General features: G+C 36.5%; 1 long non-coding RNA gene and 1 pseudogene across 1 annotated transcript; both read left to right on the top strand.

Annotated features, from left to right (window-relative positions):
* Window positions 1-495: 495 nt before the first annotated feature.
* LOC149195791 (lysine-specific demethylase JMJ27 pseudogene) lies at window positions 496-2,436 on the top strand (annotated as a pseudogene).
* Window positions 2,437-21,130: 18,694 nt separating this feature from the next.
* Window positions 21,131-21,520, top strand: LOC149195790 (uncharacterized). The gene is made up of 2 exons (XR_016255179.1): window positions 21,131-21,272; window positions 21,453-21,520. It is a non-coding gene; the product is annotated as an uncharacterized LOC149195790 (long non-coding RNA).
* Window positions 21,521-23,930: the final 2,410 nt, after the last annotated feature.

The raw sequence follows: 23,930 nt of genomic DNA, 5'->3' as shown, positions 1-23,930 counted from the left end.
TTAGACTACACTCTTGCTTTCATGAGTGTAGCCTTGGACATGGTGCGTGATAAATGGGATCCAACTCTAAAGAAAGGTTTCATCGACATTACTTCCTAAAGAGATTTCTATTGGATTTATAGCAGCCTTCAATTTGTATTTTGTGGAGAGATGATTGAATATTTAATAGGAAATCAACAACGATTTGGTGATTTAGTAGCTTGGGGAGGTTGTACAATAATATACTTGCTTTGTCAACAACTTCACTTTGACCTATTTGACTTTGTGTATAAAAATATTAATGCTGTAGAAGTGGAGAATGTAGTAATAACATATTTGACATCAAGAGAAACATCAAAACCAATGAATTATGGATAGGATCTGGAAAATGCAAAGAAGTCGAGAACATTGAACGATCACGTCTTCTCAATGCTAAAAGCACATTCTTCCCCTAAAGATAGAATTGATGTGCAATCAAGCAAATTGATGTCACACATATATTCTTGGATGTCTGTTATGGAATATAATAATAAGGCATTAGGTGAACCAACAATAAAGCCGGAGATTCCTAAAGCCAAACTTAATGCAGATGAGCATCTATTCTGTGACAACTGCAAGACATCAATTGTTGATTACCATCGGAAATGCCCATATTGTTCATATGATCTTTGTCTTAGTTGTTGTCGAGGGCTTCGAGAAGGTTGTCAACCAGGTGGTGGTAAAGCAGAATTGGCCCAACAGCAGTCTACAGATAGAGGTTATTCTAGAGAGGGATTACCAAGAAATAAGCAAACAAAGGTGTCGGGCGGAAGATCAGGTTGGGAGCTTCACTCCCAGGTTACTAGCAATAGCACTGTAGACCCTACAGACAGATTACCAGATTGGAAGGCTAATAGTGATGGTAGCATTCCATGCCCTCCAAAGGAATATGGTGGCTGTGGTTGTCATTTATTAGAATTAAAACGCATTTATAGAATGAATATGATTGCAAAACTTAACAAAGAGGCAGAGGAAATGGCCAGCAGCTGCAAAGTCGCAGAGGGCTTGAAAATTTCTCACTCCTGTACCTCATGCTTCAAGTCTGGTTCTTATGGGAAAAATGGATATTCTGAAAGGAATTTACGCCAAGCAGCTCATAGGAAGGACAACAGTGACAATTATTTGTACTGTCCAACTGTACAGGATACTAGAGAAGAAGGCCTTGAGCATTTCCAGAAACACTGGATTAGAGGCCAACCGGTCATTGTGCAGAATGTTCTTGAAGGCACTTCCAGTCTGAGCTGGGACCCATTGGTCATGTTGCGGCCTGTTCGAGAGACTATGAATGGCAAGTTTAATGAGGAGACAAAGATAAAGGCCATTGATTGCTTAAATTGGTGTGAAATTGAAATCAGCGTCAACCAATTTTTCAAAGGGTACGCAGATGGTCAAATGCATAAAAATGGTTGGCCTTTGATGTTGAAGCTGAAGGATTGGCCACCACGAAATTTCTTTGAAGAACGTTTACCACGCCATAGAGCTGAATTCATTAATGCATTGCCCTTTCATGAGTACACACATCCTGAATGGGGCCTTCTTAATCTGGCAGCAAAGCTTCTTGATAATTGCTTAAAGCCTGATATAGGACCCAGAACTTACATTGCTTATGGGACAGGTGAAGAACTTGGCCAAGGTGATTCTGTTACTAAGCTGCACTGTGATATGTATGATGTGGTAAATGTATTGACTCATACAGCTGAAGTCAAGTTCCCAGGGTGGCAGCAACTTAAGATAGATAAAATTCAAAGATCATTAAGAGCATTAGACTCGGAAGAACTTTATGAAGACTCAGATAGGATTGGAAAATCCTTTGGTGAAGAAAAGAGAGGAAAAACAACTAAAATTGAGGCATCATCATTTGATGTTTTTGTGTCTTAAAGCAGCAGAAAAGTTTCTTCAAGTCAAACTATTGATGAATGCCTTAATGATAATGACATTGAATCTAGTTTGAGGGCAAAGTCTCTTGATTATATGGAAGAGCAAAATTGGGATATAGATGGAGCAAAATATGATGGTTCAGAAAAGTGGAAAGCTCATAGTAGTGAACAAAAGGATCTTGGTACAATACCAAAAAAGGTGGAAGGAAGGATTGCCAATAGAGAGAATAGTTTAGATGTCACACGTGGTGGGGCTCTTTGGGACATTTTCTGGAGAGAGGACATACCAAAGTTACAGGATTATTTATTGAAGCACTGTCAAGACTTCAGACATAGCAGAAATGTATCAGTTGATTCGGTTGTCCACCCCATTCATGATCAAACGTTTTGCTTGAATGAAGGTCATAAAAAGAAATTGAAAGAGGAATACCAAGTAGAGCCATGGACATTTGAACAACACCTTGGTGAGGCAGTTTTTATTCCAGCTGGATGTCCTCATCAAGTTAGAAACTTGAAGGGTTACCTGGACATGTTACTATGAAATTATTAAAAACTTTCAGATGGCTACGGGCTTGATAGTCAACAATGAGAAATCTGCAATTTATCACAATGAAAATAATCAAGAAGCTATAGAATGGTTATCAGAACTATTTGGAATCAAAGCGCAACCTATCAGCTGTGGTATGAAGTATTTGGGTTTCCAGATCAAAGCAAATGGCTACACAAAATCCGATTGGAGTTGGATCCTTGACAGATTCCACAGAAGGATATCAGCATGGGAATTCAGGTGTCTAACACTGGCAGGAAGAGTAGTTCTTGTACAATCAGTTTTGAACCAACTCACGGTCTACTGGGCTCATTTATTTGCTATTCCTGTAAGCATTATTAAAAGCTTGAATAGACTGTCTGCCAATTTCATCTGGGGAGGCCAAGCAGACAAGAGGAAGTTTCATCTCACAAAATTAGCCAGCATCTCTTTGCCAAAGAACATGGGCGGTTGGGGCTTACTTGATATGCAATATTTTGGAAGGGCCCTTTTATGCAAATCTCTGTGGAGAGCTGTTCATGGTGTTGGTCCATGGTGTTGGTCCATGGTGTAACATGATTCAGGCGAAATATTTAAAAAGGAAGGATTTTGTTTTCTGGTACAGAAAAGGAATGATCGGGGTGCCATATGGATCATCTATTTGGAATAGCCTCCGCAAGATTGAATCTTATTTTCTAAAGAATTATATCTGGCATTTTCAAAATGGTAGCAAGATTCTTATTGGCAAAGATCATTTTAAGGGAAGCAGCGGTGTGTCTAAAATTCTTGAATCTCTTTTGAATTTCTTCCACAGAAGGGGATATTTCTATTGGGATAGTCTGATTGATGAATGGCAGGGGCCTATTCCACTATGGAAAAGCGCAGACACACTTCAGATGCCTCACTCGATAGCAAATCAGTGGGATCTCATTAGGGTGAGTCTTAGGAATTGTGGAATATTTCGCAATGTGGAATCTGACTTTTTAATATGGAGCCACTCAAAGGAGATGAATAATATAAGGGTCAAAGAAGTATATCAGCACATCTTGCAATCAAAACGATCCCCGATCAATCCGATATTTCCTCACATTTACTGGAAGGATGGCTGTCCATCGAAAATGATACACTTCGCATGGCTCACCTTTCATAATAAGATTTTAACCTGGGAGAATTTGAGGAAGCGCGGATGGATCGGTCCAGGCATATGTCCTCTGTGCAGATCTGAAGGGGAAAATAATGATCACCTGTTCATAAGATGCTATCGTTCTCAGCAAATTTGGCAGTTTCTGGAGAACAGTTATGGAATTAAACTCAAGGCACATGCTTCAATAATGGATATGCTCCTCTGGTGCAGCGTACAGAAGTTAAATTGGCGAAGGATAATAATCTCTACCCTGTGGCACATCTGGAAATGGCGGAACTACATCATTTTTAACGATTCAAAAATGGCCAGCTCAGAAATCTTTGTTAAAATCGTTGCTACTTATGAAGCCCTTCCACTGAAAGCTATTATCCAAAGAAGGGGCGAATCCTCTGAACAATCTTTGGAAAACTCTCCCTTCCCAAAGGCGTTTTTCGACGGTGCAGAACAGCAAGGCATATGTGGCTGTGGCATCCTGATCATGGTAGATGAAAGCACTCAGTTCTCCATTCACTGGAACGGGGGGAGTGGTTCTAATAGTAAAGCGGAGGCCATGGCTCTCGCAGGGTTATTAAAATTTTGCCTCTTCCTTAATCTACAACATGTTTCCATTTTTGGGGATTCGAAGGTTATGGTCGACTACATCTCTGGTAAGATCCATATTACAGTTCCACATTTGATTGGCTGGATGGGGAGGATCAGTTTTTTCTGGGATTCCATGGTTGGTAGTTCTATCCACCATATTCGCAGAGACAAAAATTATCTGGCAGATTCACTGTCTAAAACAGGTCTACAGGATGCTACTGGTTTTTGGTTTTTGCAGGTTCTATCTGAGGGAGTAAGCTATCATATCCAAGAGTTTATTTTGCCAGACTTCTAGTTTCATTTCTGTTTTCTTCACAGGTTTCCATGGACGGGTCTCTGATCTCTATGTGGTTGTTTCTTTTATCAAATTGTTTATGGATGGTGTACATGATGTTTCTATACATCCATATGTTTCATGTTTCTCTATGTGATCATGTTTTGTTTTGGAGATCTCCGAGAACACTATGTTTCAGTCAAATTTTCCTTAGCTATTAATTGGAATTCTCCCATGGTGATTTCATCTGGTTTTCTCTGCAAATGGGAGTGTATATGATGTAAATTTTGAACTTTATATCCCTCATATAATAATATTCAGCTTTTTCATTATGAAAAGGTTAAGCATAGCACATCGAGCCCAATCATGTCACTTTCTTGGTGCTTTTTCTGCCTGTAGCCATTCAGGTTTACTTGATGAGAACTGACATTATTTTCAATGCATAAGTCAATATTATGGAATTTTCCCCAGAGCAATGCAATATGCCCTTGGTTAAACTTTACAGTCTAAGTGGGTGCATGAATGATGCATATGGTGTTATTGAAAATCTATCTTTCACAAGTATTTACAGTTCCTTTCTTTACACCTGTAGAATGCATGGAAATATTGAGAAATCAGACATGGAGATGATGTAGGTAGAGTCCAAAATTTTGGTTTGGCCAGCTATCATTATATTGTTTTATATATTATTAATTCTAAGCCTGATGAAAATTGTAATGTTGCAACATATAATTAACCCTAGTATATCTTTCAGGTATGCAAGATGACATAAATATAACTGTGACAATAGCTAGAATATTTAAGAACAATTGGCTGGCATTAGAAAGGAGAATATCGAATTCTAATGTTGGCATGAAAGATGATGCAAACAGAAAGCTAATCCTAAAGGTTACAATTGAAATAATATTGAGGAAATCACTCAAATTTTAGGACTGGTAAATGGTGGCACTCTATTTAGAAAATATTTTTGGGAACAAAGGCCAAATTCTATTACACTAAATGAAAAATGTCATGGGAGGTTTTAAATAACATATTGAAGAATAAAATTGAAATCTAGTGGTCGAATATTATGAGATTGAAAGCAAATTTACCCAAAAAAGGCCCTACTTCCCTCCATATTTAGATATAAAAAACTCCTTTGTTTTTTGAGGCAGACAAGTCCATAACTAAGTCTTTCTCTACAACAAATCCATAACAAATCCATAAGCGCATTGAAGGGAGAAGTCTCTACAACTGTCTTACGAGGAGGACCTATACGCTGTCAAAAGAGGTTCTAACTTTGAGTTTTCTTCCAAGTCTGGGTACTTGTCTATGATTTATGGCACATATGCAAGCCTTGAAAGTGTGAGAATGCGCAAGAATAAACTCCTGGGATAAATACCCATTTGATTATAAGGACTTCTCTTACATTGATGTGAAAGTGTCAGCAAGGAAATTTGCAGATATCTTAACACAGAAACAAGCAATCACATTCCATTAAAATGCACTTAACTTTACATATGCCCAAAAGCAGAGAAAATAACTAAGCTGGAATCCGATCCAAGAAAATGCCCCATATTATCATCCTATGCTTAGTAATGCTTACAAGGAAATGGGTTGGGTATGTGTTTAAAGTCTGTACAATCAAAACGAAAGAATCTAAAGGTAGCCCCAACAATCTGAACAGACAACAAGATATCAGTTTACCAAGTCAATCTAATAATGTAGCACATATGGACTCATCTTGATATTGCTGCCTTGAGTTTACTGGCTATTTCACTTGTCAAAGCGAAGGATAATCCCTTCGATTATGTGTATACAATGGGCCAGTATCTTGAGCACTGAGGAATCAGATGAACGCAGCTGATTTTATCTCTCTAGAGGTAGCACTGGTGTATTCTAGCTGTGTAAGTGTCATTTAATGAGGTTGCAACTTTTTACATATTACAAAAATACGTGAGTAAATGGCAAGATCATAAACAACCACACAAACGGCAATTGTTTTCCATTGAGAAGAATATATATACCCCTCTCAATGTCCTGCAAGGCAAGGACATGGATTGAAAAAAATATATATACTCTTCTCAAAATATTCCTAGTTCTCCAAGTTGCAACCGAGCCTCAAGAACATAACAGTTGTGAAGCATTGAAACCCATATTCTTGTATTCTGGTTTTCGTCATATGATTAAGAAAATAAAAAACTATACAAACATATGTATCATATTGATAAAATCGGTATACCCCTATCAAGGTTTTGCAATGCAAGATCGGCTAGATTCACCCAGTTTTGGGTTGCGTGTAGATATCTGTATACTGCTCAGCCACAACATGTGTTTTTTCCTTCATCGTTGTGTTAGCAAGTGCAGAAATGCCAAGAACAAAATTTTTATGATTTTTTGGAAGGTCAATAGTCACGGGTGTTTTAATATAATTTTAACCTTGAGATGACAGGTTATGATGAAATCTGCAATGACTGGGAATCTGGTAGGGTATACGACGGGATGTAATGATTCTCGCTAGAGTGGGAGGAAGTTGCTATGGTCCCTGTCTCTTCTGCTTTCCTCGTTTTGCTATGATATCGCTTGTTGTGCGCCTTTTCTACTTTCCTCGTTCTGCTATGGTCCCTGTCTCTTCTACTTCCGTTTCTGCAATTCAAATGTCTGTGTGTGCGATCGCAAATCTTCCGCATCTGCAGACGAAATGGCTAACCTTCACTCTACTCTCCACAAAAGAGATCTAATTTGTCAAGGTTTTTTACCCAAAGGATCCATCACCCCTAATGATTCATAAGATATGCCCTAAGCATAATCATAACTTTACAAAAAACTGAGAGCGGAGGGTCCCCTCCTTAATCTCCACCAAAATCGACACTAGGCATACATGTGCCCCCTCTTGATCAATCATCTCCTCAAACCTTCGATTTGATGTGCAAACAAAAAAAGTAATTTAGGGGAAGTGGAGATGCCTTTGAATTTATCAGCCCATTTTCAGTTATGATGGGCATGTGAGCAATGTCAAAGATGATTGCAGGGTAGGAACTGATCAGGGAAAACTCTTTGATAACCAAAGAAAATGGGACGGTACGCCTCGACAGAGAAATGCCCTCAAAATACTAATACTAATGAAAAATGTTGTGCCCTCCATACAATGGAAAAATGATTCAAAAGAAATTATTTTCGAGTTGAAGAGGTGACCCCAGGAACAACTTTTGTGCCCTCCATACAATCGAAAACCCCAGGAACAATTGTTGCGCCCTCCATACAATCGAAAAATGATTCAAAAGAAATTATTTTCGAGTTGAGGAGGTGACCCCACGAACAACTAAGGAGGTGCGTGAGGTGGATATAGAGGAGGCTACAGAGGAGGCAGGAATGGCACTGGAGAGGATCCAGAAGCTAAAACATACATGAAAATTTTGCCTGCAGTTTCTACACCCTATCTTCAAGGAGCTATTTTTTAAGAAAACAAAGAGAAAGCTAAAACACATACCTGTTTTAGGCAAAAACTATGGAAGATCGGCCTCACAGAAAAAATAGCATTAAATGCAGAGCTGGTAAACCTGTCTTGGCTATTGCTCCTCAAAGCACACTGATCTGTCTGCTCAAAAGTTTCCCAAATCGTTGAATACCAGATAACTTGTCAAATATCATATAATAATATAAGACAGCTTGTTCAGAAAATAAGCTTTCCTACTGGGTGTGAACCGTGACAACGACACCTTAATCAATCGTTGGAAGAGAATGTTCATGCGGTGGGACTTCCAGCCAAGGAGACAAGCGAAATTTTAAATTTTCTCACATAAATGTTTGAAAAGTCTACTTCATAATATTTTTTTAAAGGTTCATTTGCCAGCAGTTCTATTAATTGAATTTTCCCACAAAATTTTGAATTTTCTCACAAAATTGTTTGAAAAGACTTCATCATAATAACTTTTTATATGTTCATTTGCCAGTAGTTCTATTAATTTGCGCATTTATTTTATTAATACAAACCATATAATATTAACTAACCTTTTCATCTTATAAATTATATAAACACAAATTTGCATTCTATAAACCATTCACCTTAGAGGCATCGGGAAGTGGTTTTGTACAATGTGCATAATTTATGTTATTGCTAAACCTTAAAAACCATTCATAGGCCCTAGGATGATAATGGTGTATCTTCTTAGACGATGTCCAAGGCCCCAACAAAAGTCATCCTTGTTGGGAAAATCCTCACATTAACACCCATACAACATTTATATACCTATGGTTTATAATGCTGGCAAATAGTGCTCCTCATCACCTAATTGTGCAAAAAGCCCCAACTAACCTAGTCTAGGTTAGATGTCCTCGATATTAACATATTATCCTACAATATCCATTAGCTCATGGAGATAGAGGGTTCAAGGACTCTCACTTGATGGTTGGGGACTATAGTCCATTAAGAGGTCAAATGTCGGGCTAACCGTATTAAGGACACCTCAAGGTCAACCAACACTAATGAAATGTATTAGTTGTTTGTACATCGACCTATCAAAATGTCACAATATTGGGTAGTAGACATTAGTAAGTAGGACACTAGTCGCCAACAAGAAACCTTGATAACGATAGAGTAATGATGTGATGAGTGGATATGGACCCAGGGATACCGCATGTCAATTGTGTGGCAATTGATTTGACATGCTAACGTCTCATTATGATGTGGCACCAATGTGGGTCTAGATGACATGGCATACTAATGTGGCAAGTGATGTGGCATGTTGACATGGCAATGGAAGGTTGACTTGGCACTGAGGTGTTGTATAGGTGGTAACCGTATACTGACGATGTGGATGTTGGGATTTTGGATGTTAAGATATCAACTAATTAGTATCAATGACACTCTCTAGCCTCTTCCTGAGGGCCCGGTGGCTTGATAGCTCGACCATTGGCCTTTCAAGATATTGGGTATTGAGAAATTAGGGCTTCAATATACAAGCTCGTCTGTATGTTAGGTGTCGAGTATTGAGACAGTAAGTATGTATAGAGCATTAAGGAAAATCATGTGTTTCATGTGAATTTGGGCAAGCTTAGAAGTTAGGTTGCAAACTGCTACAAGTGTCCTTATTTTTCTACAAGAAACAGTGTAATGTGAAGGTGAATATGCTAAACATGATATTGGATGGCAATGATGCTATGGAGAAGTTGGAAAATTGAAAAGTGCACCTATCCAAGATGTAAACTTCATTATTAAAGATTTGTAGAGTAGCTGGTTAGATCTTTCATCTTACCTGAATCTATCATTAGCTTTCCACATTCCGTTAATAACTCGTTATGCTTTTTCCTGCCTCTTTTCTTTCCTGAAATTCTGGGAGCTAATCCCAATGTGTTTTTCATGGTTTTCACACCTTCGTTGCCCTGCCTTTCACTTTTTCCTTGTTTGTCCAACCCTATAGCCTGCGTTTTCCATAGGAACAGTTTTTGTACCCTATTAAATTCTTCTGGTGGTAAAGCGTCTACCCCACTCATAGTCCCATGTTTCAAGAATCCTTCCAGATCTAGGTGTTCCCTGTCAAGAATCTCCTGCAGTTCATGATCTTCCGTTTCCATATCACTTTGGGTCATTTCTTGGTCCATCTCCGGTTCTGCATCGCTCATCATAGTCTCTTTCTGTTTGATACTATCATGTGTTTGAGCTGTGTCTTCCTCTTTCTCCTTTTCCCCTGGGCTTCCTTCCATTACCTGATCTATATTTGTTACTCTTCTTCTTCTTCCAAAACTTCTAAAATGACCTCATCTGGAAGAGCTCCAAAGAGATCCATCTCCACACATATTCTTGCGAAGGAAGTGTACTTACCCTTCTTGGTGGCTTCAGAAGTTTTGACAAAATGCCCTAACTTGTTTCCTATAGCAGATAACGATTCTGTTTGTCAGTAATCAAGGGGTAATGAGTAGAGTCTTACCCAGACCGGGACAGAAGTGAATTTTTCTCTCTCAAGGACAAAGTTCATCATCCACAGTCACATATAAAGGCATGCTGCTGCATAGAAGTAGGGCCCTCCTTCAAACACTTTGTCTTTGTCCTCAATATTTGTGAAGACTACTGTAAAGAAACCCTTAGACCCAAGATGTAGGTCAATGCTTCCTTTTGGTTTCTAGTTATATTTAATCCATGACTGTAAAGCTTTTTCTGTGGGCCATATTGCCATGAATTTACAAATGATAGCATATGTCCTCATGTGGTCTCTATGCGCCTGCAGAGCAGGATCATTTAAAACTACTCTGGGAGTGACCTCAGCTTTGGGTTTACATGGCCCTTTTTGTGCTTTGTTATTCACTCCTTGTTCCTTGTCTTCTTGCTCATTTTCCTTGTTGATGTTATTCTCCTTTGTCTTATTTGAATCTTGTTCCTCTTCTATAATCCTTGTCCCCTCACCTGAAGGACCTATGACACTCTCTAATGGTTTCTTTCCTCGACTAGCCACTGCCTGCCTATAGGAGGGAGTGGAGCTCCCTCCCCTGCGTGCTTCCATGGAAACTCCCGCGAACTCTTGCAAACCCTAACACTTCCAGGAAACTCCACGCAATTTTCGACTAATCACTAAATTTAGAATGCATGGCAGATTAGTCTATTCTTTCCCAATTCTCAACATGCTACAAATCTAATAAATTTTATACTTAATATTAATTTAAAATTTAAATATAATCCTAGTGTATTATGTATGGCATAAGAAAATAATATGAAGTGTTATCAACCAATTTCCTTCCTTATATTTATTTGTAGTCATCATTATGTTTTTTACCCTTTTGCATATATTGGGCCCTTCATTTTGAGCTTGTTGGAGCACGAACATTGGTTCAACACTAGGAATATGCCTCCTCCATTCGTTCTTAGTGTATTGTCTGGCTTTGAGAGCGTCAAATTAGTCTTTTCTAACCAACATCCATACTTAGTGTATTGTTTGGCGTTCAAAGCACCAGATTAGTCATTTCTAACCAACATCCATACTTAGTGTATTGTTTGGCATTCAAAGCATCAGATTAGTCATTTCTAACCAACATCCATATATTTTTTCTAGAATATTTCATTCCCTAGAATTTTTTGGTATTTTTTCTCAAAAATTATATAGTAGAAAAGTTCTCAGATCACACATCAAACCAAAAGGATACAAAACAACACACACACTTCTATGTACAAGGTACAATCACAACTCAATCAAAACAATCATGTCAATGTGTGCCTATTTTGGACACAAGAAAAGGATTCCTGTACATGAACTCAGGGAGGAGTTGAGGTACCAAATGGTGTGCCATGATGGGGCCATGCCATAAAAATTTTAACTATGAGACTCCTAAAGATTGATGATAACAAGGAAAACCTAGAATCATAGTGTTATTAGGAATAACCAGAGGACATAAAAAGTGAGTGGTCTTGTGAGCTACTGTGGCTCCATGACAAGGACTATGAAGACATAAATGGGTGACAAGAAACTCACTGAATGATGGATGTGTGTTTGAAAATTCACTGGAAAGTTCAACATTAGAAACCAAAAACGTTACTTGGTCCAAGGGTGACACTTCCAAGGATGGCTGAGAAAATGCCCCCTAGGTTAATTCGAGATTTAGTTTATCAATCTCTACTTTTTCCCATTTGGGGAGACTAGAGGTATCAAGACGCATAATCTCCCTAGGATTGTCAATAGGTGAATCCATGACCTCCATGATGAATTTTTCCATAGGAAATTTGTCATTAGGGAGTCATGTTCGATAGGCAGAGTGACAACCCATGTGGTAAAATGACCCTAGTCATATTCCAAGGGATCTACCCCTCTAATAGTAGTCAATAAGGATTTGCGCTACATGAGGCATGACTGAAAATCCTCTAAGGAAGACATGACACATGATGCTTCGACTAACTCTTCAATAATACTATAATTTTGGGAAGCCCCCACATCAGGATTGTTTGTTAACTTTTGGAATACACTGTTAGGTGGGTGATATATCAGTTCCATAGGCTTATCTGATCTGAGAGATCTAGTGGAAGCGAAAGGGGTGGTCAAGTCCTTAGAAGTAGAACTTGACTCAGGAGGGTCATATGATTTTTCTCTCGTGGTAAAATAAATGTGAGAATTAACATGAGGACCTATGCATTGTTATTAGGACCATATTACCATTTCCCCACATTACCCATAGGAGGAGGTGGAGAATCTTGTACAACCATTTGTTGTTATGGCAACACTTTGATGGATTTTACTCATTGTTAACTAGATTTATTATTTCTTTGTGACTAAAGTTGGAAAGTGGAAATACAAAATATTTAATAAATGAGTAAATATTATTTCGAGGGTGTTACCAAGCATATTGCTTGAGGTTGTATATGAGACAAGTATATATTGCTAGAAGAATAGAGATTGAAAGATAAAAAGTGTAGCAATAGGCATCAGCATATAACATGAAAAATTTCAAAAACTTTTCAATAGGAATTAACCACTAAAGGGAAATAAACACTTTCCATACAACATACGTGGGGAAAATATTTGCTTTGTAGGTGTTGTATTGAAGTGGCTTGGGAGCTTATACATGGACCATGAGCATTATCTTACACCTCTTTTAGGCCCTCAGGGACTAGTTTTCATCCTTGAAAAATGTTCAAGGGCCTAAGAACCATCCCTTAGATGGTCTCCATGAGCACCACTAGGCCAACTATTCACCTTAGAGGCATTGGGGGGTGGTTTTGTACCATGTGCATAGTCTGTATTATTACTAAGCCTTAAAAACCACTCATACTAGGCCCTAGGATGATAATGGTGTTTCTCCTTAGATGATGTCCAAGGACCCAAACAAAGCCATCCTTGCGGGGAAAAATTATCCTCACATTAACACCCATACACCATCTATATACCTATGGTTTATAATGATGGAAAATAGTGCTCCTCATCACCTAATTGTGCAAAAATCCCCAACTAACCTAGATGCCATGTCAAACATGTCCTCTATATTAGCATATCAACCTACATTATCCATTAGCTCAAGGAGATAGAGGGTTCAAGGACTCTCACTTGATGGTTGGGGACTATAGTCCATTGAGAGGTCAAATGTTGGGCTAACTGTGTTAAGGACACCTCGAGGTCAACCAACACTAATGCAATGTATTAGTTGTCGGTACATCAACCTATCAAAATGTCACAATATTGGGTAGTAGACATTAGTAAGTAGGACACTAGTCACCAACAAGAAACCTTGGTACCGATAGAGTAATGATGTGGTGAGTGGACGTGGACCCAGGGATACCACAGTCAATTGTGTGGCAGTTGATTTGACATGCCAACGTCTCATTATGATGTGGCACCAATGTGGCAAGTGATGTCGCATGTTGACATGGTAATGGAAGGTTGACTAGGCACCGAGGTGATGTCTAGGTGGTAACCATATAGTGATGACGTGGATTTTGGGCTTTTGGATGTTAATATATCAGCTAATTAGTATCAATGACACTCTTTAGCCTCTTCCAAGGGCCCGATCTCTTGATAGCCCGACCATTGGCCTTTCAAGGTATCGAGTATTGAGACATTAGGGCTTCAATCTACAAGCTCTTCTATATGTTAGGTGTTGAGTATCGAAACAATAAGTATGTATAGAGCATTAAGTGTCCTGGGGGGATAGCGGCTTAGTGATTTGGCAGATGGATAAGGTAGATGATGGAAAGGTAATTGTGTTAATTGATGACCCATTGTTTGGTTATGTGAAGACTGAGTAAGCAAGTTTTAAACTAATGTGATATTTCCCAAGTGGTCGATAGTGGATATAATAGCCAAATTAATTGAATAGGTAAGCTATCATGGAAGTTGATATGCCATTTTATAATGGTGACATGTGGGCAAAGGACTGCCACGTGCTTGACAAGAAGCAAATAAATATGTATAAGAGAGAAGTTACAATATAAACTTGAATAATACCAAAGGTCAAATAAAACACCTTTTCTTAGACTATACAAAATGAGAATTTGTAAACAAGAAACTAGGATCCCATCTTATTGTTTATATCATTGCTAAAATGAACATGGCCTAATTATTTAATATCTCTTGTAATGGAACCAAAGTTATGTATCACATGAATAGTTATAGGTAAGAATTCCTATAAATGATCTTGATTACTATGTCACATATTGAAATCTTTAATTTCACAAATAGTTTCATCATCTGTAAACATTTTATTTTTTTTAATAATTACTAAATTCTATATTTGAAATAAAGAAAAATCTCTTCCTTTTTTCTTTTAATAATCACTAAATCTATTATTTAACATAAAAAAAAAAAAAAATTAAAAATTAGATTTTTCACTACATACATATTGAACTTTTACTTACAATTCTAGGATCCCATCTTATTGTTTATATCATTGCTAAAATGAACATGGCCTAATTATTCAATATCTCTTGTAATGGAACCAAAGTTATGTATCACATGAATAGTTATAGGTAAGAATTCCTATAAATGATCTTGATTACTATGTCACATATTGAAATCTTTCATTTCACAAATAGTTTCATCATCTGTAATAGATCAAATAACTATGACTTTAGGCAACACTTTTGCTGGATTTTACTCATTGTTAACTAGATTTATTATTTCTTTGTCACTGAAGTTGAAAAGTGGAAATACAAAATATTTAATAAATGAGAGTAAATATTATTTCAAGGGTGTTACCAAACTTATTGCATGAGGTTTTATACGAGACAAGTATATATTGCTAGAAAAATAGAGATAAAAAATAATTAACAAATTCCTAAATTCCTTATTTGAATAAAAAAAAATCTCTACTTTTAATTTTTTTAATAATTACTAAATTCTGTATTTGAAATAAGGAAAAATCTATTTTTTTTGTTCTTTTAATAATTACTAAATTTATTATTTAACATAAATAAAAAAATAAATTGAAAAATCTATTTTTTTTTTCTTTTAATAATTACTAAATTTATTATTTAACATAAATAAACAAAATTGAAAAATCTATTTTTTTTCTTTTAATAATTACTAAATTTATTATTTAACATAAATAAAAAATAAAAAATAAAAATTAGATTTTTCATTAAATGCGTATTGAACTTTTACTTACAATTCGATCCAATACTATTTTTCCATATATAAAAAATATACATGATTTTTTAAAATTTCAAATTTTCCATTCATATACCTGATATCTATCTACATGCACGTTTTTGTCAGTAAATATAGGCTATTGAACTAGGTGAAAGTAGTTAGTAAACTAAGTGTTGATTCCCACTCCATCTGATATCTAATCTGATCTCATCATACAGTTCGGGCTCTAATGAATTAATAAATATGGCAGTTCTGAGCTGGTAAATTTACTTCCATTAATGCAGCCAGCGAATCGTTAAAAGCAATAAGGTACAGAAGTTTACAGATTCACAAGCACGATATTTACATACAGGATTCTGTCTGATTTTCAGAAGAACAAATCTTCAAATTTACAAGTAGCACACGTTTTTGGTTCAGATTTTTCCCTTTTGGAAGTGAGAGTTCATGCAAAATATAGGTGTTTTCCTAATTCTGATTGTAATTTTGATTATCTTTGTGCACTTTTTTAAACAGTTTCTGCCATGTCTTTTTAATATACTCTCTTTTCTGTTAATGAAAAATACTTTTACACAGAATTTGTCCATCCTGGGCTGTAAGTATTTGCAATTTTCTTAATTGATATAGGTTGGGTTGATCACTTTGTTTAGTCCTATTAGTTGATACGCATGCAGATAGCCTCCCGGATTGTGCTGGAAAGCTGTGCAGTTTAAAGAGACTGGGAAATGAGACAGGATTTGGAATCATTACGGGCTTGATTTTGTACTGTGGTTTTAGAATTTCCTTGTTTTCTGCTTTCATTGAATAACAAATTTTGATTTGAAACTGAGCAATAGTGGTTATTTCCTCCCTCACTTTTTCTCCTGACAAATTCAAAGAGTCCTCAAAAAGATTTAGGGCATCAGCTATAGCCTCCCAGTCATCCAAGTTTCCATCCTCATCCTCACTTACAAACCTTGAATAGCTACTGCTACAAGCATGATATTAACCAATTGATCTATTGAGTTGTGGGATCAATAAATGACAGCAATGACATAAAATATAGGAGTGACTGACATAAAATGTAGCAGGCATGAAATTTATAATTATGAATAAGTACGTTTCATAAGCTCATAGGAGATACCCCTGCTGGCTAAGCAACTGTTACTGCAAATATCTATTTCCCAGAGGATTTGTATTTGGCTCTAACTAAAACATATTGCCTAGCCCGTATACATGGGTGGGTTGAACATGTCTTTTGGAATTTGAAATCTAGGTGAGTGATAGCAACAACCTAACTGCAACATATAGCCTAGCCCGTATACATGGGTGGGTTGAACATGTCTTTTGGAATTTGAAATCTAGGTGAGCGATAGCAATAGCCGGAGTTTAAATTCTTTTTTACCCTACTCAAATAGGCAACAATTGATCTTGAATTTACTATTTTATATCTTTAAATCCTCCTTTACCCTTTGTTAAGGCTTTTGGTTATATCCCCCTTTGAGTGGATTCGTTAGATGCAGAGGATTTCTGCCCCATTTTTCAAAAATTTCTCCTGTTCTTTTGGCGAGCTTCCAAATAATTGCGAGAGTCATTTTTCACTCTGCTGTCTTTATAATTGCTCTTTCTTCATCTTTTTTTTTTCTCTTGTTCCAGAAGGTCCATGTGTCGGTTTATCTTTCAAATCTTTGATCTAAGGGAAGCTGGTTATTCCAGGAGATACTACATATTCTGGGGATTTAGATATTCCAAATCATTGCGAGAGTCGTTTTTCACTCTACTGTCTTTATAATTGCTCTTTCTTCATCTTTTTTTCTCTTGTTCCAGAAGGTCCTTGTCTCGTTTTATCTTTAAAAACTTTGATCTAAGGGAAGCTGGTTATTCCAGAGGAAGCTGGTTATTCCAGAAGATACTACATATTCTGGGGGATTTTGATCTAAAGGAAGTTGGTTATTCCGGAAGATACATATTCTGATCCCCAGAAGCTCCATTTTAATTTTTCTCTCACAGTAAAGCAAGGTGTAAGTCATTATAAGAAATCTCTGGGTATTGGGTGCTCCCTTTTTATTTAGCTTTGATTGGGTTTGAAGATTATGATTATGTGTACTTCTTTGCTCAATGTTCATGCATCCAATATCCACCAAGTGGGTATTAGATCTTGAAGGTCACCCTGCTTCTGGGACGCTCCTAATTGATCTCTATATTTGTTTGAGGTGTGTAATCCATTGCCTATCTACCTACATATTTCAAGTATTCAGAAAGATGGCCTATGATATAGACAGGGATGCATCTACACAAAACAGCATATAGAGTAAGGCCACTGAGACCCTTCATCTGAAAAAAGCATACTGAGACCCTCAGAGGTTAATGTTTGACTCGTGGTTTTTGTGTTTGACTCTCTGTTTAGCCAGTGGCTTTTTGTTAGTATTTGGATGGTTTGTAGAACTACCCAATTTTGACAGCTTATTTTGTAATCTTTTACCGATTGATAAAATTTAAACTTGACAGAGTTGTGGGTAGGAATAGAATCATACTAAATGAATGTGAACAAGGTGCTCAATGATTGTTTTGATTTTGCTAATTTTTTTTGGAACTAGTTTAAGTTTCAGCTTAATTTAACAAATAGTCAGATTAAAAGTTGGAAGTTGGATCCTCTTGGAGCGTATATCTGGATCCACTTTACTTTGTGGATTGGTTAAAAGAAAATCATTGGCAAATAGGTCAAACAGATACACCCTCGTTGATTAGATATGGGAAATCTCTCAGAGCTATTAACACAGAATATGGTATCTTGGGTACCATTGTTGTTTTCAAATTTGCATCTGCTACAGTAGCAGTCATGAATGCCCCATTCATTCAACATCTGCTTCCTTTCTGAAAAGGGGTGGATTGCAGAGATGTAAGGAAAAGTGATCTCATCACCAGCTTTCATATCCCTCACTGCAATCACGAACATGGAAAACTTATTAGTAAATGTAAGTGCCCATACTGCCAAAAGATCTAGGAGCCATTCTTGGTGCCATAATGACTAGAAAAATTACCAACTTCTAATCAAAAAGGTGTTAAGAAATATACACAATTGGTTGAACATGGAGTGAGAAGAAACATGTCCCATAATGCAATAAATTAAAATGTCAAGAAGATGAAAACCTGTGTGAAAATGGTCAATATTAATACATTTTATGTGAGAGTTAAAATATCATATCTAGCATTTAATACAAATTTGTAAAGAATGAAAGTTGCAATTTACCAAAAAGTAAACTAGCTCTACCCCAACTTATCCTTGAGTAACGGATTGTGCATAGCTCAGATTTTCATTACAGTAATTAAAAATTTAGAACAAAGCTAGAAGTAATCGTAAAATACACCATCCTAAATATGTGCAAGAATTTCAAATTCAGACAAAAACTACAACTGATCTAGAAAATGACCCACTGGCTAAGAATAAGCATATTTCTGTCCACAAGACCATCACTGACATACACAGCCAAAACCAAAAATCTTAACATTTTTAAGTGTCCATGAGACTTTAGTTTGTCTAATCAATGATATACATTAAACACTTGATCATGTATAATTGGAACTTGACATTGTAAGTCCTGCAGATTAGCACAAGTTCAGTATTGTACTTATGAAAAGAGAAGATAAGGTGTGGAATGTTAGTAGTTGCATGCAAGACAAAACTACACTCGTAGTTTCCTACAAAGGATTCCCTTCTAATTTTTTCCATTGGACATTGTATCAGCAAAATTATGTATGCAGATCATTTGCTTAAAACTTCAAATTTCAGATAATGTACACATAAAACAGAGAGAAAGAGAGATGATAATAATCAATGTTGAAAAATCTACAAATTCTTCTGATATTTCCAATTTTTCCTGAGTTTTTCAGGGTGCCAATGTTTCCAATATGTTCTGAGCTTTCAGTCCAAGTTTATGTGTGCTGATATTTTCCAATGATTTCCAATATCTTCCTCTATATTTCAGATAAGTTTATTTCTGGAGCGTTGGCAATATATTCCCTTTGCAAGACTGATAATAATATTAACTTTATTATTTGGAAAGTTCATCCACCCTTGTAGGGTTACATATGTTTTTAGATGTCAATATTGTATTCAATTGCAACTTCATAAAACTAACCTTTCAACTTCCAAACTTGACACCTTATATGCCTACCTAAAAAGCCACTGCTTATTACATGTATTAATTTACACAAGTCCTATAAAAAGGTGACCATCATAATCTATTAGTAATTACCCACCTTAATTCATACATAGTCAGCCAGTAGGACAACAAATAGTTAACTCCTCTGTTTCACCCATAGATCCAATTTAAGGCATTGATCTTATTGATTGGGTGAGGTATTCTAAAGGAATCTTCTCATAGCCATCAAGGAGGTAGCTGGGCTTAAAGAGTGGGGATTTGGGCGACAGTGGGCCCTCATCTTGTGTGTGTCAATCAGAGTAGGTTGCATGGACCTCAACAACCCTACTGATTTGATTAGAGACAGGGATAAAACTTTTTAAAGGGAGGGCATGCTGTGTACCTCACCACATAAGCTTTTAGACATTACATAATATAAATCAGCTATTTTGTCTGTAAGCTCATAATTTTGTAATAATTTTCTTGTCTTAGGTCTTTATAATACCATATTTTGATATCTGTAAAATGCCATTGTTGTGTAATAAGGGTCTTATCACTTTTATTAGTAACTAGAGCTTTTAAGTTTTAGGGTTTCCACCTCATTTGGTATAAAGAGTCCCCTTTCATTTGTAACATTTATCATTTCAGAAATACAATCAAAAAGTTCCTTTGGAGAAGTTTTGTCCATTAATCCTGATTTGCAAGTACAATCCACCCATTGGGTGTGCAGGTGCCTCCACTAGTTTCGTTCTTTTCTTTTTTCTATCTTTTGAGTTTCACTCCTATCATATTTCTGTTGTTATTTTCAGTTCCTTGGGTAGTTCCAATGATAGATTCTTTTTTGGATACAACCATACTGCATTCGATGTAGTACTTTGTCACACACTTGCATCTTTTCTCCTTCATTAGTTTTGCTATATTTTTATGATTAATAACTAGCTAGCAAGAAGTATGAATTTTGAATAAAATGGGGTTTTTCTAATCTGTTTGTGAGGAGTGTCAATTTCTGAAATAACAACTTATTTTTCTTTGCAGCTCCTGAAGGACTTCCCAAAGGATTTGGTGTCACTGAAAAGAACCCAGGTGCTTTGCTTTTACATTGGCCGACCTAATCTTTCTCTTCAGCTTGTAGAGCAGGTATTGCTTCCCCTTTCTGTCAGGTATATGTCTAATACGCATTCTGAAGACCTTGACATGGTATATAAGTTTTAGAGACTTATTATATTTATTATTAATCTAATTGAATGGTATTTCAAAAAACATATGGTGTATCTCATAAAAGATGCATGATGATTCAATTTTCTCATACGGGGTTTTCTATGGAATTGAAAATTGCTTTGGTGAGCAGTTAAGAAAGATATTCTTTCATTTCCTTCTAGGTTTTTTTTTATCTACTATGCATGCCAAAAAAGAATTAAACAATCAATAGAAGTTAGCCTGTAACAGGAGTCAGGACATTTCTCTTACACTCTACCTTTCAATCTGAAAATTATATGTTCAGAAGAGTCTGAGATTTTCTATTCATAGATTCTAACTTATCAAGGCAGGTTTTGCCAGCAAATCAAGGTGAAAACTATATATATGGAATGCTTTCATTTTCTTTACTGGAGGTTGGGTGAATGGGGGATGCAGAATTGGCTTCAAGGAAAGGCTTGACAATCAAAAGTGATGACCCATGGTCTCAGCATGCGGTGTGTGCCACAAAACAGCAGACACTTAGCATGCTGTATTTTAATTTTTTATCCAAGATTGATGGCTTATTTTTTGCATTGCATTTGAAAAATAGTATTTTGTTTTGGTTGGGGGCACCTACTTTATTTGTGTTAATCATTTTACAACATGTCTTTGATCTCCATTAGTTTTTGGTACAGCTATGTCATGTGTTTCAGCATGAATGTCGCTTTAAGGAGGCAGTCCAATTTATGAAAACATGTTTGGATTCATGGAATGCTTGTTGTTCATTCATGTGAAGTAGTCTTTTCCCTCTTCTATCACTGTTCAGTGATCCATACATTACAGATGGTAGGTAGTTTGCAAAGTGGGTTCGATCAAGCACTGACATATTTTAGGGTGCCAGGTATACTCACAATTGGTGGCATCTAGCGTTATGTTACTTGGAAGGCCATGCACATTTGAGTAAAGTGCTCCATATATATGACTCCCATATCTTGGCTTCTTTGCAAAGAGAGAATGTTGATCCTTCACACGTCATGATTACTATAACCTTTCTCCATTTTTGCTAAATTGGGAGAGTGACCTGGTCTAAGATATTCTTAAGATTACTTGCTCTTGGTTTTCATTTGCAATCGACTATCTTTTGGGTTCTCAGGTTTACTTGAATGCTCTAGGGTTGCTGTTGAATATTCATGTGCATGGACATTCTGGTATTATTGATGATAGAATGAGAGATATTTCATATCACCTTCTGGATCAAGTGAGTACTTACAATCATGATATACATATTGGAAATGCATGGTCCAAAAGGTTTATGCTGATGTCTGATAAGTTAATTGCTTCACCTTGTCCTATCTTATTCTGAATAAATGTGATTTAAAACACTAGATGAGATTATGACTATAACAGACATTTACCTATGCAGATTTGACTTCATGATTTATATATTAGACCAAACAATCAAATGGGATTGACATGTAAATATCAGAAAGAATTATATAGCCATACACAACAGTCACCAAAGAAAGGGGATTTTTAGAAACATGGGAAAAATAGATTACAAATGGATGAAAAGACTATTGTTTGAGTGAGAAGTTAAGAATGATTTAAGTGTTGCAACCCCAAAACCTCAGTCAATATTAAATTGACATCATGAAGTAAGAAGAGGTAGCAGAGCACATCTAGAAAAGCATAAATATTTACATAAGAAAGACACGTTATCCAAGATAAGAAAGGCTGACTCAGACCCAAAATGCAGCTTGCAATGAATTGTGATCAAGGCTGGCATCAAATCACAGTGCTGAAATTGAGATGACCAGGGAAGAAGCTCCAGTCACTGGACAATGTAAAACATGGCTAACAACCATGAATGCAACTTCTAAAGTGAATATGATCAGAATACATTTCCACAACATACGTTTATGAACACCCAACTGCCAGAGTGATACTAGTAGATCATGAAAAACATGAAATCTGGAGAAGTAATTGCGCTCAAAAGTTTGTGTCTATGCAATATATTAAAATACAAAACACATTTAATAATAAAGGAGACTAGAAGCAACTAATAGTTTGAGTTGGTAGCAGGTAGCTCTTTAAAGCCGAGACATGAACAACATCCCTAAACTGATATGGTCTAGAGCCTCTCCTTCTTTCATGGTGTCCGCAATAGGATTACAGAACAGAACCAGATCTCCTGCTATGCAATCCTGTGTAATAAACAATCCCCTGTCCAAACAAGATTCGTCATGTGTGACTGTTGTTCACATCACAACCACAAAACAAAAAATTTCCACTCAGGATGCCGTATCTGGTAATTCTCGATAAAATCTTAATCTAGAGAGTGAAAAACAGTCACACATGACGTGTACTTCTCATTCACGGTATGCCCATAAAGGCAAATCGTCTGTGTGGTCAAGGAATATGGTGTTGAAGAGTAGACTCGCGGCTTTTGCAGGATTGTTATATCTAGAGAAAACCCTTTGGTATCTCATCATCTGGATTTCTTAAATTCTATGGAGAGAACCATCATCTGAGCAGCGGATATTATTCTTCATTGAGTATTGATGTTATAGATAAATACCCAATTTTGTTAAGTAATATTGAAAATTCTAAGAATTTGAGCCATTGGAAACCTAATGGAACAACCTAAGAATGATTTGGAGAAGGGAATAGATGAGAATGGTAATTTAAGGCAACCCTTGCTGCATCATGGTACTGAGCACAGCAAAATAAGGAAACATAGGAACAAAGGCAAGAAAGATTCTGATGCACAGGGGAGTGCTGCAACTGCTGTTTTCTGTACCGCAATTGTGGCCTTGGGGCCTCTACAATTTGGGTTCTGTGTAAGTGTGTTGAACCATTATATTCTTATTTGGATAAGAGAGAGAGAGAGAGCATTTTGTAGATTCAGATAATAATGGAATCCTAGGAAATAGTGGGTGGGTAGTTAAGCTATATGCTTTTAGGCACTTTTCATCTGGTTGTCTGTGCCAGGGACCCTTCAATAAAGATGCAGTTTGAGTCTGTATCATGGATAGTTACTTTAAAACCCAACTCAATTAAATTCATGTACTAACATCACTTGGATTTATGCATCTCATGCACTGTAATGGATGGAATTGCATTTAAAAGAATCACAAATTAGAATCGTGAATGGTTTTGTGGATTTTAATTGT

This window comes from Pinus tabuliformis, chromosome 2_2, assembly GCF_031772625.1.
Source record: "Pinus tabuliformis cultivar Carrire ecotype Pingquan chromosome 2_2, CPIR1, whole genome shotgun sequence".
NCBI lineage: Eukaryota > Viridiplantae > Streptophyta > Pinopsida > Pinales > Pinaceae > Pinus > Pinus tabuliformis.
The sequence above is the reverse complement of the archived record's forward strand: the minus strand, read 5'-3'. Positions and strand labels throughout refer to the sequence as shown.